At 41.6% G+C, this 23,026-nt stretch overlaps 1 protein-coding gene and 40 non-coding genes across 41 annotated transcripts in view; all 41 read right to left on the bottom strand.

Moving 5' to 3' along the window:
* LOC133542455 (gastrula zinc finger protein XlCGF57.1-like) overlaps positions 1-23,026 on the bottom strand; it is a 249,231-nt gene that overhangs the window by 168,697 nt on the left and 57,508 nt on the right. The gene's annotated exons all lie outside the window — the stretch shown is intronic.
* On the bottom strand, positions 52-124 carry trnaf-gaa (transfer RNA phenylalanine (anticodon GAA)). Its single transcript has one exon. It is a non-coding gene; the product is annotated as a tRNA-Phe (tRNA).
* On the bottom strand, positions 549-621 carry trnaf-gaa (transfer RNA phenylalanine (anticodon GAA)). The gene has a single exon. It is a non-coding gene; the product is annotated as a tRNA-Phe (tRNA).
* Positions 1,052-1,124, bottom strand: trnaf-gaa (transfer RNA phenylalanine (anticodon GAA)). Its single transcript has one exon. It is a non-coding gene; the product is annotated as a tRNA-Phe (tRNA).
* Positions 1,872-1,944, bottom strand: trnaf-gaa (transfer RNA phenylalanine (anticodon GAA)). The gene has a single exon. It is a non-coding gene; the product is annotated as a tRNA-Phe (tRNA).
* trnaf-gaa (transfer RNA phenylalanine (anticodon GAA)) lies at positions 2,372-2,444 on the bottom strand. The gene has a single exon. It is a non-coding gene; the product is annotated as a tRNA-Phe (tRNA).
* trnaf-gaa (transfer RNA phenylalanine (anticodon GAA)) lies at positions 2,874-2,946 on the bottom strand. The gene has a single exon. It is a non-coding gene; the product is annotated as a tRNA-Phe (tRNA).
* trnaf-gaa (transfer RNA phenylalanine (anticodon GAA)) lies at positions 3,513-3,585 on the bottom strand. The gene has a single exon. It is a non-coding gene; the product is annotated as a tRNA-Phe (tRNA).
* Positions 4,504-4,576, bottom strand: trnaf-gaa (transfer RNA phenylalanine (anticodon GAA)). Its single transcript has one exon. It is a non-coding gene; the product is annotated as a tRNA-Phe (tRNA).
* Positions 5,498-5,570, bottom strand: trnaf-gaa (transfer RNA phenylalanine (anticodon GAA)). The gene has a single exon. It is a non-coding gene; the product is annotated as a tRNA-Phe (tRNA).
* trnaf-gaa (transfer RNA phenylalanine (anticodon GAA)) lies at positions 6,412-6,484 on the bottom strand. The gene has a single exon. It is a non-coding gene; the product is annotated as a tRNA-Phe (tRNA).
* trnaf-gaa (transfer RNA phenylalanine (anticodon GAA)) lies at positions 6,925-6,997 on the bottom strand. Its single transcript has one exon. It is a non-coding gene; the product is annotated as a tRNA-Phe (tRNA).
* On the bottom strand, positions 7,437-7,509 carry trnaf-gaa (transfer RNA phenylalanine (anticodon GAA)). Its single transcript has one exon. It is a non-coding gene; the product is annotated as a tRNA-Phe (tRNA).
* Positions 7,938-8,010, bottom strand: trnaf-gaa (transfer RNA phenylalanine (anticodon GAA)). The gene has a single exon. It is a non-coding gene; the product is annotated as a tRNA-Phe (tRNA).
* trnaf-gaa (transfer RNA phenylalanine (anticodon GAA)) lies at positions 8,439-8,511 on the bottom strand. Its single transcript has one exon. It is a non-coding gene; the product is annotated as a tRNA-Phe (tRNA).
* Positions 8,954-9,026, bottom strand: trnaf-gaa (transfer RNA phenylalanine (anticodon GAA)). The gene has a single exon. It is a non-coding gene; the product is annotated as a tRNA-Phe (tRNA).
* trnaf-gaa (transfer RNA phenylalanine (anticodon GAA)) lies at positions 9,367-9,439 on the bottom strand. The gene has a single exon. It is a non-coding gene; the product is annotated as a tRNA-Phe (tRNA).
* On the bottom strand, positions 9,868-9,940 carry trnaf-gaa (transfer RNA phenylalanine (anticodon GAA)). Its single transcript has one exon. It is a non-coding gene; the product is annotated as a tRNA-Phe (tRNA).
* On the bottom strand, positions 10,369-10,441 carry trnaf-gaa (transfer RNA phenylalanine (anticodon GAA)). The gene has a single exon. It is a non-coding gene; the product is annotated as a tRNA-Phe (tRNA).
* Positions 10,872-10,944, bottom strand: trnaf-gaa (transfer RNA phenylalanine (anticodon GAA)). Its single transcript has one exon. It is a non-coding gene; the product is annotated as a tRNA-Phe (tRNA).
* On the bottom strand, positions 11,385-11,457 carry trnaf-gaa (transfer RNA phenylalanine (anticodon GAA)). Its single transcript has one exon. It is a non-coding gene; the product is annotated as a tRNA-Phe (tRNA).
* trnaf-gaa (transfer RNA phenylalanine (anticodon GAA)) lies at positions 11,883-11,955 on the bottom strand. The gene has a single exon. It is a non-coding gene; the product is annotated as a tRNA-Phe (tRNA).
* trnaf-gaa (transfer RNA phenylalanine (anticodon GAA)) lies at positions 12,384-12,456 on the bottom strand. The gene has a single exon. It is a non-coding gene; the product is annotated as a tRNA-Phe (tRNA).
* Positions 12,885-12,957, bottom strand: trnaf-gaa (transfer RNA phenylalanine (anticodon GAA)). Its single transcript has one exon. It is a non-coding gene; the product is annotated as a tRNA-Phe (tRNA).
* On the bottom strand, positions 13,386-13,458 carry trnaf-gaa (transfer RNA phenylalanine (anticodon GAA)). The gene has a single exon. It is a non-coding gene; the product is annotated as a tRNA-Phe (tRNA).
* On the bottom strand, positions 13,901-13,973 carry trnaf-gaa (transfer RNA phenylalanine (anticodon GAA)). Its single transcript has one exon. It is a non-coding gene; the product is annotated as a tRNA-Phe (tRNA).
* On the bottom strand, positions 14,770-14,842 carry trnaf-gaa (transfer RNA phenylalanine (anticodon GAA)). The gene has a single exon. It is a non-coding gene; the product is annotated as a tRNA-Phe (tRNA).
* Positions 15,273-15,345, bottom strand: trnaf-gaa (transfer RNA phenylalanine (anticodon GAA)). The gene has a single exon. It is a non-coding gene; the product is annotated as a tRNA-Phe (tRNA).
* Positions 15,774-15,846, bottom strand: trnaf-gaa (transfer RNA phenylalanine (anticodon GAA)). Its single transcript has one exon. It is a non-coding gene; the product is annotated as a tRNA-Phe (tRNA).
* On the bottom strand, positions 16,287-16,359 carry trnaf-gaa (transfer RNA phenylalanine (anticodon GAA)). Its single transcript has one exon. It is a non-coding gene; the product is annotated as a tRNA-Phe (tRNA).
* On the bottom strand, positions 16,791-16,863 carry trnaf-gaa (transfer RNA phenylalanine (anticodon GAA)). The gene has a single exon. It is a non-coding gene; the product is annotated as a tRNA-Phe (tRNA).
* On the bottom strand, positions 17,289-17,361 carry trnaf-gaa (transfer RNA phenylalanine (anticodon GAA)). The gene has a single exon. It is a non-coding gene; the product is annotated as a tRNA-Phe (tRNA).
* Positions 17,776-17,848, bottom strand: trnaf-gaa (transfer RNA phenylalanine (anticodon GAA)). The gene has a single exon. It is a non-coding gene; the product is annotated as a tRNA-Phe (tRNA).
* On the bottom strand, positions 18,277-18,349 carry trnaf-gaa (transfer RNA phenylalanine (anticodon GAA)). Its single transcript has one exon. It is a non-coding gene; the product is annotated as a tRNA-Phe (tRNA).
* trnaf-gaa (transfer RNA phenylalanine (anticodon GAA)) lies at positions 18,792-18,864 on the bottom strand. The gene has a single exon. It is a non-coding gene; the product is annotated as a tRNA-Phe (tRNA).
* Positions 19,770-19,842, bottom strand: trnaf-gaa (transfer RNA phenylalanine (anticodon GAA)). Its single transcript has one exon. It is a non-coding gene; the product is annotated as a tRNA-Phe (tRNA).
* Positions 20,271-20,343, bottom strand: trnaf-gaa (transfer RNA phenylalanine (anticodon GAA)). Its single transcript has one exon. It is a non-coding gene; the product is annotated as a tRNA-Phe (tRNA).
* trnaf-gaa (transfer RNA phenylalanine (anticodon GAA)) lies at positions 20,772-20,844 on the bottom strand. Its single transcript has one exon. It is a non-coding gene; the product is annotated as a tRNA-Phe (tRNA).
* Positions 21,287-21,359, bottom strand: trnaf-gaa (transfer RNA phenylalanine (anticodon GAA)). The gene has a single exon. It is a non-coding gene; the product is annotated as a tRNA-Phe (tRNA).
* On the bottom strand, positions 21,800-21,872 carry trnaf-gaa (transfer RNA phenylalanine (anticodon GAA)). The gene has a single exon. It is a non-coding gene; the product is annotated as a tRNA-Phe (tRNA).
* Positions 22,313-22,385, bottom strand: trnaf-gaa (transfer RNA phenylalanine (anticodon GAA)). The gene has a single exon. It is a non-coding gene; the product is annotated as a tRNA-Phe (tRNA).

The raw sequence follows: 23,026 nt of genomic DNA, 5'->3' as shown, positions 1-23,026 counted from the left end.
CTTTTTTATTTGGCTAAATGCCAGAAAATTCTCTCCTGGAAAGGCATAAAGTGCCGAAACCCGGGATTGAACCAGGGACCTTTAGATCTTCAGTCTAACGCTCTCCCAACTGAGCTATTTTGGCTGAAAGAACAATTATTTCATCCTCTTTTTCAAACATTCGTGGAAGTGTAATGTACCCTCGTTAGCATCGTGGTATTGTGTGGCAGAACCATCGCTGTGGATGGACTACTACCAGTCCAAAATAGTTGGAATCCCCCACATAAGATTCTATTCAGTTATAAGCAAATGGCATTTTTGTCACAGAACTCCTGTTTTTTGTTGGAGGCTAAATTGCAGAGTCTTTTAGGATCCATTGAAAGGACAGTAGTGTATGTCTTAAGAGAAACCAAACAGACCAGTTGTGATCAATTGCCCTGAGATTACAAAGACCTGGATGAATGAGGACATTCATCGTCTCTGACAATTTATGTTAGGATTTCACCAGGTCAGGGACACACTTTTATTTGGTTAAATGCCTAAAAATTATTTCATATGAATTGAAATTGTGCCGAAACCCGGGATTGAACCAGGGACCTTTAGATCTTCAGTCTAACGCTCTCCCAACTGAGCTATTTTGGCTGAAAGATCACATTATGCATCCTCTTTTTCAAACAGTCGTTGAGGAGTAATTTCCCCTCGTTAGCATTGAGGTATTGTGTGGCAGAACCATCGCTGTGGATCGACTACTACCAGTCCAAAATAGTCGGGATCCCCCACATAAGATTCCATTCAGTTGTAAACAAATGGTATTCTGGTCACAGAACTCCTGTTATTTGTTGGAGGCTAAATTGCAGAGTCTTTTAGGAATCATTGAAAGGACAGTGGTGTATGTTTGAGGACAAACCAGACAGTCCAGTTGCGATGCATCGAATGTCCTGAGATTACAAAGACCTGGATGAATGAGGACATTCATAGTCTCTTTGACAATTTATGTTAGGATTTCAGCAGGTCAGGGACACACTTTTATTTGGTTAAATGCCTATAAATTGTTTCATAAAATTTCAAATTGTGCTGAAACCCGGGATTGAACCAGGGACCTTTATATCTTCAGTCTAACGCTCTCCCAAATGAGCTATTTCGGCTTAAAGACCAGACTATGCATCCTCTTTTCCAAACAGTCGTGGAAGTGTGATGTACCCTCGTAAGCATCGAGGTATTGTGTGTGTGATAGGATTTCACCAGCAAGTTCCAAAGGTTAGGGAAACACTTTTTTTTTGGTCGAATGCCACAAAAATCTCATCTGTATGTGCCGAAACCCAGGACTGAACCAGGGACCTTTAGATTTTCAGTCTAATGCTCTCCCAATTTCTATTTCGGATTAAAGACCACACTTTGCATCCTCTTTTTCAAACAGTTGTTGAGTTGTAATTTCCCTTCGTTAGCATTGTGTGGCAGAACCATTTGCTGTGGATCGACTACTACCAGTCCAAAATAGTCGGAATCCCCCAGGTAAGAGTCCATTCAGTTGTAAACAAATGGTATTCTGGTCACAGAACTCCTGTTATTTGTTGGAGGCTAAATTGCAGAGTCTTTTAGGAATCATTGAAAGGACAGTGGTGTATGTTTGAGGACAAACCAGACAGTCCAGTTGCGATGCACTGAATGCCCTGAGATTACAAAGACCTGGATGAATGAGGACATTCATAGTCTCTTTGACAATTTATGTTAGGATTTCACCAGCAAGTTCCACAGGTTAGGGAAACACTTTTTTTTTGGTCCATTGCCACAATATTCTCACCTGTAAAGGCGTAATGTTTAGACTAAACCAGCAAGTTACACTTTTTTATTTGGCTAAATGCCAGAAAATTCTCTCCTGGAAAGGCATAAAGTGCCGAAACCCGGGATTGAACCAGGGACCTTTAGATCTTCAGTCTAACGCTCTCCCAACTGAGCTATTTCGGCTGAAAGACCAGACCAAACAACATCTTTTTCAAACAGTCGTGGAAGTGTGATTTCCCCTCGTTAGCATCGAGGTATTGTGTGGCAGAACCATCGCTGTGGATCGACTACTACCAGTCCAAAATAGTTGGAATCCCCCACATAAGATTCTATTCAGTTATAAACAAATGGCATTCTTGTCACAGAACTCCTGTTTTTTGTTGGAGGCTAAATTGCAGAGTCTTTTAGGAATCATTGAAAGGACAGTGGTGTATGTCTTAAGAGAAACCAAACAAACCAGTTGTGATCAATTGCCCTGAGATTACAAAGACCTGGATGAATGAGGACATTCATCGTCTCTGAAAATTTATGTTAGGATTTCACCAGCAAACTCCGCAGGTTAGGGAAACACTTTTTTTTGGTCAAATGCCACAAAAATCTCATATGCATGTGCCGAAACCCGGGATTGAACCAGGGACCTTTAGATCTTCAGTCTAACGCTCTCCCAACTGAGCTACTTCGGCTGAAAGTCCAAAGTATGCATCCTCTTTTTCAAATACTCGTTTAGTTGTAATTTCTCTCGTTAGCATCAAGATATTGTGTGTCAGAACGAGAGCTGTTGATCGACTACTACCAGTCCAAAATAGTCAGAATCCCCCACATAAGATTCCATACAGTTTTAAACAAATGGTATTCTGGTCACAGAACTCCTGTTATTTGTTGGAGGCTAAATTGCAGAGTCTTTTAGGAATCATTGAAAGGACAGTGGTGTATGTTTGAGAAAAAACCAGACAGTCCAGTTGCGATCCATTGAATGACCTGAGATTACAAAGACCTGGATGAATGAGGACATTCATAGTCTCTTTGAAAATTTATGTTAGGATTTCAGCAGGTCAGGGACACACTTTTATTTGGTTGAATGCCTAAAAATGTCTTCATAAAGTTACAAATTGTGCCGAAACCCGGGATTGAACCAGGGACCTTTAGATCTTCAGTCTAACGCTCTCCCAACTGAGCTATTTCGGCTGACAGACCAGACTATTCATCCTTTTTTTCAAACAGTCGTGGAAGTGTGATGTACCCCTAACTTATAATAATAATAATTCACTCCTATACAATATCCTACCCTAATACCCTACTGTGCAATACTACACTTGCAGTGCAATACGTCCGACACTGATTGTTATTTATTACTTCGGTACTCTTGTCTTGTTCTGTATATTGTACAGTATTTTGTATTTCTATATAGTTTTGTATATTGTACAGGATTGCTTATTATTTTTATTGGATAGTAATCTGTTTATTTCAATTGTTAGTTTTTTTCCTTTATTACCTCTTGTGTTACTTATTTTACCCCATATTTGTTCCCACTACCGCACCTTAAATTGGAGTCTTTAATCTCGTTATATGCAAATATAATGACAATAAAATCCTTTCTATTCTATTCCGAGATTACAAAGACCTGGATGAATGAGGACATTCATAGTCTCTTTGACAATTTAAGTTAGGATTTCACCAGCAAGTTCCACAGGTCAGGGACACACTTTTCTGTGGTTAAATGCCACAACATTCTCTACTGTAAAGCCATAAAGTGGCGAAACCCGGGATTGAACCAGGGACCTTTAGATCTTCAGTCTAACGCTCTCCCAACTGAGCTATTTCGGCTGACAATTGGATAATGCATCCACTTTTTTCAAACAGTCATTGAGGTGTAATTTCCCCTCGTTAGCATCGAGGTATTGTGTGGCAGAACCATCGCTGTGGATCGACTACTACCAGTCCAAAATAGTCAGAATCCCCCACATAAGATTCCATTCAGTTGTAAACAAATGGCATTCTGGTCACAGAACTCCTGTTATTTGTTGGAGGCTAAATTGCAGTCTTTTAGGAATCATTGACAGGACAGTGGTGTATGTCTTAAGAGAAACCAAACATATCAGTTGCAATTCATTGAGTGCCCTGAGATTACAAAGACCTGGATGAATGGGACATTCAAAGTCTCTTTGACGATTTATGTCAGGATTTCACCAGGTCAGGGACACACTTTTATTTGGTTAAATGCCTAGCAATTCTTTCATAAAAAGCTAACTTGTGCCGAAACCCGGGATCTTTAGATCTTCAGTCTAATGCTCTCCCAACTGAGCTATTTCGGCTGGTAGATGTAACTATACATCCACTTTTTCAAACGGTCGTTGAAGTTGTATCTACCCTCGTTATCATCGAGGTATTGTGTGGCAGAACCATCGCTGTGGATGGACTACTATCAGTCCAAAATAGTTGGAATCACAAATGTAAGATTATATTCAGTTGTAAACAAATGGTATTCTGGTCACAGAACTCCTGTTATTTGTTGGAGGCTAAATTGCAGAGTCTTTTAGGAATCATTGATAGGACAGTGGTGTATGTTTGAGGACAAACCAGACAGTCCAGTTGCGATGCATTGAATGCCCTGAGATTACAAAGACCCGGATGAATGAGGACATTCATAGTCTCTTTGACAATTTATGTTAGGATTTCAGCAGGTCAGGGACACACTTTTATTTGGTTAAATGCCTAAAAATTCTTTCACAAAAATTCAAATTGTGCCGAAACCCGGGATTGAACCAGGGACCTTTAGATCTTCAGTCTAACGCTCTCCCAACTGAGCTACTTCGGCTGAAAGACCACATTATTCATCCTCTTTTTCAAACAGTCGTGGAAGTGTGATGTACCCTCGTTAGCATCGAGGTATTGTGTGGCAGAACAATTGCTGTGGATCGACTACTACCGGTCCAAAATAGTCGGAATCCCCCACATAAGATTCCATTCAGTTGTAAAACAAATGGTATTCTGGTCACAGATCTCCTGTTATTAGTTGGAGGCTAAATAGTCTTTTAGGAATAATAGAAAGGACAGTGGTGTATGTTTGAGGACAAACCAGACAGTCCAGTTGCAATTCATTGAATGTCCTGAGATTACAAAGACCTGGATGAATGAGGACATTCATAGTCTCTTTGCCAATTTATGTTTGGATTTCACCAGGTCAGGGACACACTTTTATTTGTTCAAATGCCACAAAAATCTCGTCAATGTGTGTCGAAACCCAGGTGTGAACCAGGGGTCAATAGATCTTCCGTCTAATGTTCTCCCAACTGAGCTAGTTGGGCTGACAGGCAATTGAGGACCTTTTGTCATGAGGGTAAAAAGGAGGCCTTCACAGGGGATTCTGACAGCATAGTGTTGGTCAGCAGAACAGGGACTTGAATCCCAGAAATTTCACAATGAAAGTCTGATGTTTTACGACTGAGCAGATTTGCGGTCTCTTTACAGCATGGAAAAACACATAAAAGTGAAGCCAAATACTCCTGGCAAAAATCTGGTTGCATAGTTTAGCCCAGTTCTTTGCAATATCGGTAGGTTTTATTTGAATGTGTTGCTTGCTTGGTGCAGGCAAAGCTTCTAAGCATTGTTCACAAATATTTAGTAGGGTTGAGGTTGAGCCTCTGGAATAGACATTCCACAAACTGAAATTCAAGTTTCCATTCAGGGGGATGTTTATCGTTACCTTTGCGAGCCGCCTTCATAAAAAGTCAAACTGTGCCGAAACCCGGGATTGAACCAGGGACCTTTAGATCTTCAGTCTAACGCTCTCCCAACTGAGCTATTTCGGCTGAGAAATCAGCTTTTGCATTGTCACTCGCCACTGCCAGTCTCGCCGCCGCAAGGTGGTGATCCCGCTGCTGTCACTCGCCGTCGCGAGAAAGCTGTCGGTCCCTACGCCGTGACGTGGGGAGGTGGTGGTGTCGCCACTGCTAGCTGCTAGCCGGGCCTCTACCCTGCTGTCTTGCTGGCGTCGCCCGGAGTAAGAGGGTGCACGGGAACAGCGGGTCTCTCTGGTAGCTCCTGGTGATCGTCAAAGCCGGGTCCTCGTCAGCTTACAGGCGCCAACGCCTGAGACTCCCCTGCTTTATGTAACCCCTTTCCCCGTGTGTGCTGCAAGTCGACACGTTAGCAACACCGGCTAACTAGCATAGCACCGTGTGTCGGCTACCCGCTAGCAGTCCGCCGGATAAGACGCCGTCACTCCAAACTCAAAGTCCTTTTGGTAGACTTAAGAAAAGGCGAATAGTTAAGGTATTTGATGCTATTTTTGAATCTATATGATCGTAATGTGAAACTTCTCTGGAAAGCCACGTCTCCTCTTTCACGTGAGATTCCATTCAGTTGTAAACAAATGGCATTCTGGTCAGAGAACTCCTGTTATTTGTTGGAGGCTAAATTGCAGAGTCTTTTAGGAATCATTGAAAGGATAGTGGTGTATGTTTGAGGACAAAACAGACAGTCCAGTTGCGATGCATTGAATGTCCTGAGATTATAAAGACCTGGATGAATGAGGACATTCATAGTCTCTTTGACGATTTAGGTTAGGATTTCACCAGCAAGTTCCACAGGTCAGGGACACACTTTTATTTGCTTAAATGCCTAACAATTCTTACATAAAAAGTTAAATCGTGCCGAAACCCGGGATTGAACCAGGGACCTTTAGATCTTCAGTCTAACGCTCTCCCAACTGAGCTATTTTGGCTGACAGATCATACTATGCATGCACTTTTTCAAACAGTGGTTGAAGATTAATTTCCCCTCGTTAGCATTGATATTGTGTGGCAGAACGAGCGCTGTGGATCGACTACTACCAGTCCAAAATAGTCAGAATCCCCCACATAAGATTCCATTCAGTTGTAAACAAATGGCATTCTGGTCACAGAACTCCTGTTGTTTGTTGGAGGCTAAATTGCAGAGTCTTTTAGGAATTATTGATCAGACAGTGGTGTATGTTTGAGGACAAACCAGACAGTCCAGTTGCGATGCATTGAATGTCCTGAGATTACCAAGACCTGGATGAATGAGGACATTCATAGTCTCTTTGACAATTTATGTTAGGATATCACCAGCAAGTTCCACAGGTCAGGGACACACTTTTATTTGCTTAAATGCCTAACAATTCTTTCATAGATAGTCAAATTGTGCCGAAACCCGGGATTGAACCAGGGACCTTTAGATGTTCAGTCTAACGCTCTCCCAACTGAGCTATTTCAGCTGACGGATCAGACTATTAATGCACTTTTTCAAACAGTGGTTGAAGAGTGATTTCCCCTCGTTAGCATCGATATTGTGTGGCAGAACGAGCGCTGTGGATCGACTACTACCAGTCCAAAATAGTCAGAATCCCCCACATAAGATTCCATTCAGTTGTAAACAAATGGCATTCTGGTCACAGAACTCCTGTTATTTGTTGGAGGCTAAATTGCAGAGTCTTTTGGATCGATTGAAATGACAGTGGTGTATGTTTGAGGACAAACCAGACAGTCCAGTTGTGATGCTTTGAATGCCCTGAGATTACAAAGACCTGGATGAATGAGGACATTCATAGTCTCTTTGACAATTTAAGTTAGGATTTCACCAGCAAGTTCCACAGGTAAGGGACACACTTTTATTTGCTTAAATGCCTAACAATTCTTTCATAAATAGTCAAATTGTGCCGAAACCCGGGATTGAACCAGGGACCTTTAGATCTTCAGTCTAACGCTCTCCCAACTGAGCTATTTCGGCTGACCGATCAGACTATGCATGCACTTTTTCAAACAGTGGTTGAAGAGTGATTTCCCCTCGTTAGCATCGATATTGTGTGGCAAAACGAGCGCTGTGGATCGACTACTACCAGTCCAAAATAGCTGGAATCCCCAATGTAAGATTCCATTCAGTTTTAAACAAATGGTATTCTGGTCACAGAACTCCTGTTATTTGTTGGAGGCTAAATTGCAGAGTCTTTTAGGAATCATTGATAGGACAGTGGTGTATGTTTGAGGACAAAACAGACAGTCCAGTTGCGATGCATTGAATGTCCTGAGATTACAAAGACCTGGATGAATGAGGACATTCATAGTCTCTTTGACAATTTATGTTAGGATTTCACCAGGTCAGGGATACACTTTTATTTGGTTAAATGCCTAACAATTCTTTCATAAAAAGTTAAATTGTGCCGAAACCCAGGATTGAACCAGGGACCTTTAGATCTTCAGTCTAACGCTCTCCCAACTGAGCTATTTCGGCTGACAGCCCAGACTTTTCTTCCTCTTTTTCAAACAGTGGTTGAAGATTGATTTCCCCTCGTTAGCATTGATATTGTGTGGCAGAACCATCGCTGTGGATCGACTACTACCAGTCCAAAATAGTCGGAATCCCCAATGTGAGATTCCATTCAGTTGTAAACAAACGGCATTCTGGTGACAGAACTCCTGTTTTTTGTTGGAGGCTAAATTGCAGAGTCTTTTAGGAATAATAGATAGGACAGTGGTGTATGTTTGAGGACAAACCAAACATACCAGTTGCGATGCATTGAATGTGCTGAGATTACCAAGACCTGGATGAATGAGGACATTCATAGTCTCTTTGACAATTTATGTCAGGAATTCAACAGGTCAGGGACACACTTTTATTTGGTTAAATGCCTAACAATTCTTTCATAAAAATTTAAATTGTGCCGAAACCCGGGATTGAACCAGGGACCTTTAGATCTTCAGTCTAACGCTCTCCCAACTGAGCTATTTCGGCTGACAAATCAAGCTATGCAGCCTATTTTTCAAACAGTCATTGAAGAATGATTTCCTCTTGTTAGCGTTGAGGTATTGTGTGGCAGAACCATCGCTGTGGATCGACTACTACCAGTCCAAAATAGTCGGAATTCCCAATGTAAGATTCCATTCAGTTGTAAACAAATGGTATTCTGATCACAGAACTCCTGTTATTTGTTGGAGGCTAAATTGCAGAGTCTTTTAGGAATCATTGAAAGGACAGTGGTGTATGTTTGAGGACAAACCAGACAGTCCAGTTGCGATGCATCGAAAGTCCTGAGATTACAAAGACCTGGATGGATGAGAACATTCATAGTCTCTTTGACGATTTAAGTTAGGATTTCACCGGCATGTTCCACTGGTCAGGGACACACTTTTATTTGGTTAAATGCCTAACAATTCTTTCATAAAAAGTGAGACTGTGCCAAAACCCGGGATTGAACCAGGGACCTTTAGATCTTCAGTCTAACGCTCTCCCAACTGAGCTATTTCGGCTGACAGATGACGCTATGCATGCACTTTTTCAAACAGTGGTTGAAGATTGATTTCCCCTCGTTAGCATTGATATTGTGTGGCAGAACCATCGCTGTGGATCGACTACTACCAGTCCAAAATACTCAGAATCCCCCACATAAGATTCCATTCAGTTGTAAACAAATGGCATTCTGGTCACAGAACTCCTGTTATTTGTTGGAGGCTAAATTGCAGAGTCTTTTAGGAATCATTGATCAGACAGTGGTGTATGTTTGAGGACAAACCAGACAGTCCAGTTGCGATGCGTTGAATGCCCTGAGATTACAAATGCCAAACAATTCTTTCATAAATAGTCAAATTGTGCCGAAACCCGGGATTGAACCAGGGACCTTTAGATCTTCAGTCTAACGCTCTCCCAACTGAGCTATTTCGGCTGACAGATCAGACTATGCATGCATTTTTTCAAACAGTGGTTGAAGAGTGATTTCCCCTCGTTAGCATCGATATTGTGTGGCAGAAAGAGCGCTGTGGATCGACTACTACCAGTCCAAAATGGTCGGAATCCCCCAGGTAAGATTCCATTCAGTTGTAAACAAATGGTATTCTGGTCACAGAACTCCTGTTATTAGTTGGAGGCTAAATTGCAGAGTCTTCTAGGAATCATTGATAGGACAGTGGTGTATGTTTGAGGACAAACCAAACATACCAGTTGCGATGCTTTGAATGTCCTGAGATTACAAAGACCTGGATGAATGAGGACATTCATAGTCTCTTTGACAATTTATGTTAGGATATCACCAGGTCAGGGACACACTTTTATTTGGTTAAATGCCTAACAATTCTTTCATAAAAAGTTAAATTGTGCCGAAACCCGGGATTGAACCAGGGACCTTTAGATCTTCAGTCTAACGCTCTCCCAACGGAGCTATTTTGGCTTGAAGACTAATCTATCCATCCTCTTTTTCAAACAGTGGTTGAAGAGTGATTTCCCCTCGTTAGCATTGATATTGTGTGGCAGAACCATCGCTGTGGATCGACTACTACCAGTCCAAAATAGTCGGAATCCCCAATGTAAGATTCCATTCAGTTGTAAACAAATGGCATTCTGGTCACAGAACTCCTGTTATTTGTTGGAGGCTAAATTGCAGAGTCTTTTAGGAATCATTGATCAGACAGTGGAGTATGTTTGAGGACAAACCAAACATACCAGTTGCAATGCATTGAATGTGCTGAGATTACCAAGACCTGGATGAATGAGGACATTCATAGTCTCTTTGACAATTTATGTTAGGAATTCACCAGGTCAGGGACACACTTTTATTTGGTTAAATGCCTAACAATTCTCTCATAAAAATGTAAATTGTGCCGAAACCCGGGATTGAACCAGGGACCTTTAGATCTTCAGTCTAACGCTCTCCCAACTGAGCTATTTCGGCTGACAGACCACGCTATGCAGCCTATTTTTCAAACAGTCATTGAAGAATGATTTCCCCTTGTTAGCGTTGAGGTATTGTGTGGCAGAACCATCGCTGTGGATCGACTACTACCAGTCCAAAATAGTCAGAATCCCCCACATAAGATTCCATTCAGTTGTAAACAAATGGTATTCTGGTCACAGAACTCCTGTTATTTGTTGGAGGCTAAATTGCAGAGTCTTTTAAGAATCATTGATAGGACAGTGGTGTATGTTTGAGGACAAACCAGACAGTCCAGTTGCGATGCATCAAATGTCCTGAGATTACCAAGACCTGGATGAATGAGGACATTCATAGTCTCTTTGATAATTTATGCTAGGATTTCAACAGGTCAGGGACACACTTTTATTTGGTTAAATGCCTAACAATTCTTTCATAAAAAGTGAGATTGTGCCAAAACCCGGGATTGAACCAGGGACCTTTGGATCTTCAGTCTAACGCTCTCCCAACTGAGCTATTTCGGCCGAAAGACCAACCTATGCATGCACTTTTTCAAACAGTGGTTGAAAACTGATTTCCCCTCGTTGGCATTCATATTGTGTGGCAGAACCATCGCTGTGGATGGACTACTACCAGTCCAAAATAGTCGGAATCCCCAATGTAAGATTCCATTCAGTTGTAAACAAATGGCATTCTGGTCACAGAACTCCTGTTATATGTTGGAGGCTAAATTGCAGAGTCTTTTAGGAATCATTGATAGGACAGTGGTGTATGTTTGAGGACAAACCAGACGGTCCAGTTACGATGCATTGAATGTCCTGAGATTACAAAGACCTGGATGAATGAGGACATTCATAGTCTCTTTGGTAATTTAAGTTAGGATTTCACCAGCAAGTCCCACAGGTCAGGGACACACTTTTATTTGGTTAAATGCCTAACAATTATTTCATAAAAAGTTAAATTGTGCCGAAACCCGGGATTGAACCAGGGACCTTTAGATCTTCAGTCTAACGCTCTCCCAACTGAGCTATTTTGGCTGACAGATCATAGTATGAATGCACTTTTTCAAACAGTGGTTGAATAGTGATTTCTCCTTGTTAGCATTGAGGTATTGTGTGGCAGAACCATCGCTGTGGATCGACTACTACCAGTCCAAAATAGTTGTAATCCCCCACATAAGATTCCATTCAGTTTTAAACAAATGGTATTCTGGTCACAGAATTCCTGTTATTTGTTGGAGGCTAAATAGTCTTTTAGGAATCATTGAAAGGACAGTGGTGTATGTTCGAGGACTAACCATACAGTCCAGTTGCGATGCATCGAATGTCCTGAGATTACCAAGACCTGGATGAATGAGGACATTCATAGTCTCTTTGACAATTTATGTTAGGAATTCACCAGGTCAGGGACACACTTTTATTTGGTTAAATGGCTAACAATTCTTTCATAAAAAGTTAAATTGTGCCGAAACCCGGTATTGAACCAGGGACCTTTAGATCTTCAGTCTAACACTCTCCCAACTGAGCTATTTCGGCTGACAGCCCAGACTTTTCTTCCTCTTTTTCAAACAGTGGTTGAAGATTGATTTCCCCTCGTTAGCATTGATATTGTGTGGCAGAACCATCGCTGTGGATCGACTACTACCAGTCCAAAATAGTCGGAATCCCCAATGTAAGATTCCATTCAGTTTTAAACAAATGGCATTCTGGTCACAGAACTCCTGTTATTTGTTGGAGGCTAAATTGCAGAGTATTTTAGGAATAATAGATAGGACAGTGGTGTATGTTTGAGGACAAACCAAACATACCAGTTGCGATGCATTGAATGTGCTGAGATTACCAAGACCTGGATGAATGAGGACATTCATAGTCTCTTTGACAATTTATGTTAGGAATTCACCAGGTCAGGGACACACTTTTATTTGGTTAAATGCCTAACAATTCTTTCATAAAAAGTGAGACTGTGCCGAAACCCGGGATTGAACCAGGGACCTTTAGATCTTCAGTCTAACGCTCTCCCAACTGAGCTATTTCGGCTGACAGAACAAGCTATGCATGCACTTTTTCAAGCAGTGGTTGAAGATTGATTTCTCCTCGTTAGCATTGATATTGTGTGGCAGAACCATCGCTGTGGATCGACTACTACCAGTCCAAAATAGTCAGAATCCCCCACATAAGATTCCATTCAGTTGTAAACAAATGGCATTCTGGTCACAGAACTCCTGTTGTTTGTTGGAGGCTAAATTGCAGAGTCTTTTAGGAATCATTGATAGGACAGTGGTGTATGTTTGAGGACAAACCAGACAGTCCAGTTGCGATGCATTGAATGCCCTGAGATTACAAAGACCCGGATGAATGAGGACATTCATAGTCTCTTTGACAATTTATGTTAGGATTTCAGCAGGTCAGGGACACACTTTTATTTGGTTAAATGCCTAAAAATTCTTTCACAAAAATTCAAATTGTGCCGAAACCCGGGATTGAACCAGGGACCTTTAGATCTTCAGTCTAACGCTCTCCCAACTGAGCTATTTTGGCTTGAAGACTAACCTATCCATCCTCTTTTTCAAACAGTGGTTGAAGAGTGATTTCCCCTCGTTAGCATTGATATTGTGTGGCAGAACCATCGCTGTGGATCGACTACTACCAGTCCAAAATAGTCGGAATCCCCAATGTGAGATTCCATTCAGTTGTAAACAAATGGTATTCCGGTCACAGAACTCCTGTTATTTGTTGGAGGCTAAATTGCAGAGTCTTTTAGGAATCATTGATCAGACAGTGGAGTATGTTTGAGGACAAACCAAACATACCAGTTGCGATCCATTGAATGTCCTGAGATTACAAAGACCTGGATGAATGAGGACATTCATAGTCTCTTTGAAAATTTATGTTAGGAATTCACCAGGTCAGGGACACACTTTTATTTGGTTAAATGCCTAACAATTCTTTCATAAAAATTTAAAATGTGCCGAAACCCGGGATTGAACCAGGGACCTTTAGATCTTCAGTCTAACGCTCTCCCAACTGAGCTATTTCGGCTGACAGACCACTTTATGCAGCCTATTTTTCAAAAAGTCATTGAAGAATGATTTCCCCTTGTTAGCGTTGAGGTATTGTGTGGCAGAACCATCGCTCTGGATCGACTACTACCAGTCCAAAATAGTCGGAATCCCCTACATAAGATTCCATTCAGTTTTAAACAAATGGCATTCTGGTCACAGAACTCCTGTTATTTGTTGGAGGCTAAATTGCAGAGTCTTTTAGGAATCATTGATAGGACAGTGGTGTATGTTTGAGGACAAACCAGACAGTCCAGTTACGATGCATTGAATGCCCTGAGATTACAAAGACCTGGATGAATGAGGACATTCATAGTCTCTTTGACAATTTATGTTAGGATTTCACCAGCAAGTTCCACAGGTCAGGAACACACTTTTATTTGGTTAAATGCCTAACAATTCTTTCATAAAAAGTTAAAATGTGCCGAAACCCGGGATTGAACCAGGGACCTTTATATCTTCAGTCTAATGCTCTCCCAACTGAGCTATTTCGGCTGACAGATTACACTATGCATGCACTTTTTCAAACAGTGGTTGAATAGTGATTTCTCCTCGTTAGCATCGATATTGTGTGGCAGAACGAGCGCTGTGGATCGACTACTCCATCCATCCATCCATTTTCTACCGCTTATTCCCTTTCGGGGTCGCGGGGGGCGCTGGCGCCTATCTCAGCTACAATCGGGCGGAAGGCAGGGTACACCCTGGACAAGTCGCCACCTCATCGCAGGGCCAACACAGATAGACAGACAACATTCACACTCACATTCACACACCAGGGCCAATTTAGTGTTGCCAATCAACCTATCCCCAGGTGCATGTCTTTGGAGGTGGGAGGAAGCCGGAGTACCCGGAGGGAACCCACGCATTCACGGGGAGAACATGCAAACTCCACACAGAAAGATCCCGAGCCTGGATTTGAACCCAGGACTGCAGGAACTTCGTATTGTGAGGCAGACGCTACCAGTCCAAAATAGTCGGAATCCCCAATGTAAGATTCCATTCAGTTTTAAACAAATGGTATTCAGGTCACAGAACTCTTGTTATTTGTCGGAGGCTAACTTGCAGAGTCTTTTAGGAATCATTGAAAGGACAGTGGTGTATGTTTGAGGACAAACCAGACAGTCCAGTTGCGATGTATCGAATGCCCTGAGATTACAAAGACCTGGATGAATGAGGACATTCATAGTCTCTTTGACAATTTATGTTAGGATTTCACCAGCAAGTTCCACAGGTCAGGGACACATTTTATTTGCTTAAATGCCTAACAATTCTTTCATAAAAAGTTAAATTGTGCCGAAACCCGGGATTGAACCAGGGACCTTTAGATCTTCAGTCTAACGCTCTCCCAACTGAGCTATTTCGGCTGACAGACTACATCATGAATCCTCTTTTTCAAACAGTCGTTGAGGTGTAATTTCCCCTCGTTAGCATTGAGGTATTGTGTGACAGAACCATCGCTGTGGATCGACTTCTACCAGTCCAAGATAATCGGAATCCCCCAAGTGAGATTTCATTCAGTTGTAAACAAACAGCATTCAGGTCACAGAACTCATGTTATTTGTTAGAGGCTAAATTGCAGAGTCTTTTAGGAATCATTAAAAGGACAGTGGTGTATGTTTGAGGACAAACCAAACATACCAGTCGCGATCCATTGAATGTCCTGAGATTACAAAGACCTGGATGAATGAGGACATTCATAGTCTCTTTGACAATTTATGTTAGGATTTCACCAGGTCAGGGACACGCTTTTATTTGGTTAAATGCCTAACAATTCTTTCATTAAAAGTTAAATTGTGCCGAAACCCGGGATTGAACCAGGGACCTTTAGATCTTCAGTCTAACGCTCTCCCAACTGAGCTATTTCGGCTGACACCCCAGACTTTTCTTCCTCTTTTTCAAACAGTGGTTGAAGAGTGATTTCCCCTCGTTAGCATTGATATTGTGTGGCAGAACCATCGCTGTGGATCGACTACTACCAGTCCAAAATAGTTGGAATCCCCAATGTAAGATTCCATTCAGTTGTAAACAAATGGTATTCTGGTCACAGAACTCCTGTTATTTGTTGGAGGCTAAATTGCAGAGTCTTTTAGGAATAATGGATAGGACAGTGGTGTATGTTTGAGGACAAACCAAACATACCAGTTGCGATGCATTGAATGTCCTGAGATTACAAAGACCTGGATGAATGAGGACATTCATAGTCTCTTTGACGATTTACGTCAGGATTTCACCAGGTCAGGGACACACTTTTATTTGGTTAAATGCCTAACAATTCTTTCATAAAAAGTTAAATTGTGCCGAAACCCGGGATTGAACCAGGGACCTTTAGATCTTCAGTCTAACGCTCTCCCAACTGAGCTATTTCAGCTGACAGATCACACTTTTCTTCCTCTTTTTCAAACAGTGGTTGAAGAGTGATTTCCCCTCGTTAGCATTGATATTGTGTGGCAGAACCATCGCTGTGAATCGACTACTACCAGTCCAAAATAGTCAGAATCCCCCACATAAGATTCCATTCAGTTGTAAACAAATGGTATTCTGGTCACAGAACTCCTGTTGTTTGTTGGAGGCTAAATTGCAGAGTCTTTTAGGAATCATTGATCAGACAGTGGTGTATGTTTGAGGACAAAACAGACAGTCCAGTTGCGATGCGTTGAATGCCCTGAGATTACAAAGACCTGGATGAATGAGGACATTCATAGTCTCTTTGACAATTTATGTTAGGATTTCACCAGCAAGTTCCACAGGTCAGGGACACACTTTTATTTGCTTAAATGCCTAACAATTCTTTCATAAATAGTCAAATTGTGCCGAAACCCGGGATTGAACCAGGGACCTTTAGATCTTCAGTCTAACGCTCTCCCAACTGAGCTATTTCGGCTGACAGATAAGACTATGCATGCACTTTTTCAAACAGTGGTTGAAGAGTGATTTCCCCTCGTTAGCATTGATATTGTGTGGCAGAACGAGGGCTGTGGATCGACTACTACCAGTCCAAGATGGTCGGAATCCACAATGTAAGATTCCATTCAGTTGTAAACAAATGGTATTCTGGTCACAGAACTCCTGTTATTTGTTGGAGGCTAAATTGCAGAGTCTTCTAGGAATCATTGATAGGACAGTGGTGTATGTTTGAGGACAAACCAAACATACCAGTTGCGATGCATTGAATGTCCTGAGATTACAAAGACCTGGATGAATGAAGTTATTCATAGTCTCTGTGACAATTTACGTTAGGATTTCACCTGCGAATTCCACAGGTTAGGGAAACACTTTTTTTTGGTCAAATGCCACAAAAATCTCATCTGAATGTGCCGAAACCCGGGATTGAACCAGGGACCTTTAGATCTTCAGTCTAACGCTCTCCCAACTGAGCTATTTCAGCTGACACCCAAAATTATGTCCAGTCCAGAATAGTCGAAATCCCCAACGTGAGATTCCCTTCAGTTTTAAACAAATTTAATTCTGGTCACAGAACTCCTGTTATTTGTTGGAGGCTGAATTGCAGAGTCTTTTAGGAATCATTGAAAGGACAGTGGTGTATGTTTGAGGGCAAACCAAACAATGCAGTTGTGATCCATTGAATGCCCTGAGATTACAAAGACCTGGATGAATGAGGATATTCATAATCTCTTTGGTAATTTGTGTTAGGATTTCACCAGCAAGTTCCACAGGTCAGGGACAAACTTTTATTTGGTCCAATGCCACAATATTCTCACCAGTAAAGGTGTAATGTTTAGACTCCACCAGAAAGTTACACACTTTTATTTGGCTAAATGCCACAAAATTCTCTCCTGTAAAGGCTTAAAGTGCCGAAACCCGGGTTTGAACCAGGGACCTTTAGATCTTCGGTCTAACACTCTCCCAACTGAGCTATTTCAGCTGAAATGTCAAACATTGCATCCTCTTTTGAATGATTTCCTTTTGTTAGCATTGAGGTATTGTGTGGCAGAACGATCGCTGTGGATCGACTACTACCAGTCCAAAATAGTCAGCATCCCCCACATAAGATTCCATTCAGTTGTAAACAAATGGTATTCTGGTCACAGAACTCCTGTTGTTTGTTGGAGGCTAAATTGCAGAGTCTTTTAGGAATCATTGATAGGACAGTGGTGTATGTTTGAGGACAAACCAAACACACCAGTTGCCATGCATTGAATGCCCTGAGATTACAAAGACCTGGATGAATGAGGACATTCATAGTCTCTTTGACAATTTATGTTAGGATTTCAACAGGTCAGGGACACACTTTTATTTGGTTAAATGCCTATCAATTCTCTCATAAAAAGTGAGATTGTGCCAAAACCCGGGATTGAATCAGGGACCTTTAGATCTTCAGTCTAACACTCTCCCAGCTGAGCTATTTCGGCTGAAAAATCAACCTACGCATGCACTTTTTCAAACAGTGGTTGAAGACTGATTTCCCCTCGTTAGCTTTGATATTGTGTGGCAGAACGGGCGCTGTGGATCGACTACTACTAGTCCAAAATAGTCGGAATCACCAATGTAAGATTCCATTCAGTTGTAAACAAATGGCATTCTGGTCACAGAACTCCTGTTATTTGTTGGAGGCTAAATTGCAGAGTCTTTTAGGAATAATGGATAGGACAGTGGTGTATGTTTGAGGACAAACCAGACAGTCCAGTTGCGATGCATTGAATGTCCTGAGACTACCAAGACCTGGATGAATGAGGAAATTCATAGTCTCTTTGACAATTTAAGTTAGGATATCACCAGGTCAGGGACACACTTTTATTTGGTTAAATGCCTAACAATTCTTTCATAAAAAGTTAAATTGTGCCGAAACCCGGGATTGAACCAGGGACCTTTAGATCTTCAGTCTAACGCTCTCCCAACTGAGCTATTTCTGCTAACAGATCATAGTATGAATGCACTTTTTCAAACAATGGTTGAATAGTGATTTCGCCTCGTTAGCATCGAGGTATTGTGTGGCAGAACCATCGCTGTGGATCGACTACTACCAGTCCAAAATAGTTGCAATCCCCCACATAAGATTCCATTCAGTTGTAAACAAATGGCATTCTGGTCACAGAACTCCTGTTATTTGTTGGAGGCTAAATTGCAGAGTCTTTTAGGAATCATTGAAAGGACAGTGGTGTATGTTTGAGGACAAAACAGACGGTCCAGTTACGATGCATTGAATGCCCTGAGATTAAAAAGACCTGGATGAATGAGGACATTCATAGTCTCTTTGACAATTTATGTTAGAATTTCACCAGCAAGTTCCACAGGTCAGGGACACACTATTATTTTGTTAAATGCCTAACAATTCTTTCATAAAAAGTCAAATTATGCCGAAACCCGGGATTGAACCAGGGACCTTTAGATCTTCAGTCTAACGCTCTCCCAACTGAGCTATTTCGGCTGACAGATCAGACAATGCATGCACTTTTTCAAACAGTGGTTGAAGAGTGATTTCCCCTCGTTAGCATTGATATTGTGTGGCAGAACCATCGCTGTGGATCGACTACTACCAGTCCAAAATAGTCAGAATCCCCCACATAAGATTCCATTCAGTTGTAAACAAATGGTATTCTGGTCACAGAACTCCTGTTGTTTGTTGGAGGCTAAATTGCAGAGTCTTTTAAGAATCATTGATAGGACAGTGGTGTATGTTTGAGGACAAACCAAACATACCAGTTGCGATCCATTGAATGTCCTGAGATTACAAAGACCTGGATGAATGAGGACATTCATAGTTTCTTTGACGATTTATGTTAGGATTTCAGCAGGTCAGGGACACACTTTCATTTGGTTGAATGCCACAAAAATCTCGTCAGTATGTGTCGAAACTCAGGATTGAACCTAGGATCTTCCGTCTAATGTTCTCCCAACTGAGCTAGTTGGGCTGACAAGCAATTGAGGACCTTTTGTCATGAGGGTAAAAAGGAGGCCTTCACAGGGGATTCTGACAGCACAGTGTTGGTCAGCAGAACAGGGACTTGAATCCCAGAAATTTCACAATGAAAGTCTGATTTTTTTACAACTGAGCAGATTTATGGTCTCTTTACAGCATGGAAAAACACAAAAATGAAGCCAAATAATCCTGGCAAAAATCTGTTTGCATGGATGAGCCCTGCCCGGTAGGTTTTTTTTTTGAGTGTGTTACTTACTTGGCATCGGTCGAGCTTCTAAGCGTTGTTCACAAATTTTTAGTAGGGTTGAGGTTGAGTCTTTTGAACAGACATTCCAAAAACTGAAATTCAAGTTTCCATTCAGGGGATTTTTATCTTTACCTTTTGCGAGCCGCCTTCATAAAAAGTCAAATTGTGCCGAAACCCGGGATTAAACCAGGGACCTTTAGATCTTCAGCCTAACGCTCTCCCAACTGAGCTATTTCGGCTGACGGACCGGACAATGCATGCACTTTTTCTAACAGTGGTTGAAGAGTGATTTCCCCTCGTTAGCATTGATATTGTGTGGCAGAACCATCGCTGTGGATCGACTACTACCAGTCCAAAATAGTCGGAATCCCACATGTAAGATTCCATTCAGTTGTAAACAAATGGTATTCTGGTCACAAAACTCCTGTTATTTGTTGGAGGCTAAATTGCAGAGTCTTTTAGGAATCATTGATAGGACAGTGGTGTATGTTTGAGGACAAAACAAACATACCAGTTGCGATGCATTGAATGCCCTGAGATTACAAAGACCTGGATGAATGAGGACATTCATAGTCTCTTTGACAATTTATGTTAGGATATCACCAGGTCAGGGACACACTTTTATTTGGTTAAATGCCTAACAATTCTTTCATAAAAAGTTAAATTGTGCCGAAACCCGGGATTGAACCAGGGACCTTTAGATCTTCAGTCTAACGCTCTCCCAACTGAGCTATTTCGGCTAACAGCCCAGACTTTTCTTCCTCTTTTTCAAACAGTGGTTGAAGAGTGATTTCCCCTCGTTAGCATTGATATTGTGTGGCAGAACCATCGCTGTGGATCGACTACTACCAGTCCAAAATAGTCGGAATCCCCAATGTGAGATTCCATTCAGTTGTAAACAAACGGCATTCTGGTGACAGAACTCCTGTTTTTTGTTGGAGGCTAAATTGCAGAGTCTTTTAGGAATCATTGATAGGACAGTGGTGTATGTTTGAGGACAAACCAAACATACCAGTTGCGATCCATTGAATGTCCTGAGATTACAAAGACCTGGATGAATGAGGACATTCATAGTCTCTTTGACAATTTATGTTAGGAATTCACCAGGTCAGGGACACACTTTTATTTGGTTAAATGCCTAACAATTCTTTCATAAAAATTTAAAATGTGCCGAAACCCGGGATTGAACCAGGGACCTTTAGATCTTCAGTCTAACGCTCTCCCAACTGAGCTATTTCGGCTGACAGACCACTTTATGCAGCCTATTTTTCAAAAAGTCATTGAAGAATGATTTCCCCTTGTTAGCGTTGAGGTATTGTGTGGCAGAACCATCGCTGTGGATCGACTACTACCAGTCCAAAATAGTTGCAATCCCCCACATAAGATTCCATTCAGTTGTAAACAAATGGCATTCTGGTCACAGAACTCCTGTTATTTGTTGGAGGCTAAATTGCAGAGTCTTTTAGGAATCATTGAAAGGACAGTGGTGTATGTTTGAGGACAAAACAGACGGTCCAGTTACGATGCATTGAATGCCCTGAGATTAAAAAGACCTGGATGAATGAGGACATTCATAGTCTCTTTGACAATTTATGTTAGAATTTCACCAGCAAGTTCCACAGGTCAAGGACACACTATTATTTGGTTAAATGCCTAACAATTCTTTCATAAAAAGTCAAATTGTGCCGAAACCCGGGATTGAACCAGGGACCTTTAGATCTTCAGTCTAACGCTCTCCCAACTGAGCTATTTCGGCTGACAGATCAGAAAATGCATGCACTTTTTCAAACAGTGGTTGAAGAGTGATTTCCCCTCGTTAGCATTGATATTGTGTGGCAGAACGAGCGCTGTGGATCGACTACTACCAGTCCAAAATAGTCAGAATCCCCCACATAAGATTCCATTCAGTTGTAAACAAATGGCATTCTGGTCACAGAACTCCTGTTGTTTGTTGGAGGCTAAATTGCAGAGTCTTTTAGGAATCATTGATAGGACAGTGGTGTATGTTTGAGGACAAACCAGACAGTCCAGTTGCGATGCGTTGAATGCCCTGAGATTACAAAGACCTGGATGAATGAGGACATTCATAGTCTCTTTGACAATTTAAGTTAGGATTTCACCAGCAAGTTCCACAGGTCAGGGACACACTTTTATTTGGTTAAATGCCTAAAAATTCTTTCATGAAAAGTTAAATTGTGCCGAAACCCGGGATTGAACCAGGGACCTTTAGATCTTCAGTCTAACGCTCTCCCAACTGAGCTATTTCGGCTGACAGCCCAGACTTTTCTTCCTCTTTTTCAAACAGTGGTTGAAGAGTGATTTCCCCTCGTTAGCATTGATATTGTGTGGCAGAACCATCGCTGTGGATCGACTACTACCAGTCCAAAATAGTCGGAATCCCCCACGTAAAATTCTATTCAGTTGTAAACAAATGGTATTCTGGTCACAGAACTCCTGTTATTTGTTGGAGGCTAAATTGCAGAGTCTTTTAGGAATCATTGAAAGGACAGTGGTGTATGTTTGAGGACAAACCAGACAGTCCAGTTGCGATGCATTGAATGTGCTGAGATTACCAAGACCTGGATGAATGAGAACATTCATAGTCTCTTTGACAATTTAAGTTAGGATTTCACCAGCAAGTTCCACTGGTCAGGGACACACTTCTATTTGGTTAAATGCCTAACAATTCTTTCATAAAAAGTGAGACTGTGCCGAAACCCGGGATTGAACCAGGGACCTTTAGATCTTCAGTCTAACGCTCTCCCAACTGAGCTATTTCGGCTGACAGACCAAGCTATGCATGCACTTTTTCAAACAGTGGTTGAAGATTGATTCCCCCTCGTTAGCGTTGATATTGTGTGGCAGAACCATCGCTGTGGATCGACTACTACCAGTCCAAAATAGTCGGAATCCCCCACATAAGATTCCATTCAGTTGTAAACAAATGGTATTCTGGTTACAGAACTCCTGTTATTTGTTGGAGGCTAAATTGCAGAGTCTTTTAAAAATCATTGATAGGACAGTGGTGTATGTTTGAGGACAAAACAGACAGTCCAGTTACGATGCATTGAATGCCCTGAGATTACAAAGACCTGGATGAATGAGGACATTCATAGTCTCTTTGACGATTTATGTTAGGATTTCAGCAGGTCAGGGACACACTTTTATTTGGTTGAATGCCACAAAAATCTCATCAGTATGTGTCGAAACTCAGGATTGAACCTAGGATCTTCCGTCTAATGTTCTCCCAACTGAGCTAGTTGGGCTGACAAGCAATTGAGGACCTTTTGTCATGAGGATAAAAAGGAGGCCTTCACAGGGGATTCTGACAGCATAGTGTTGGTCAGCAGAACAGGGACTTGAATCCCAGAAATTTCACAATGAAAGTCTGATTTTTTTAAAACTGAGCAGATTTATGGTCTC

Source organism: Nerophis ophidion, linkage group LG24 (genome assembly GCF_033978795.1).
Source record: "Nerophis ophidion isolate RoL-2023_Sa linkage group LG24, RoL_Noph_v1.0, whole genome shotgun sequence".
NCBI classification, from domain to species: Eukaryota; Metazoa; Chordata; class Actinopteri; order Syngnathiformes; family Syngnathidae; genus Nerophis; species Nerophis ophidion.
Note: the sequence above shows the minus strand (reverse complement) of the source record. Positions and strands in the feature narration are given on the sequence as shown.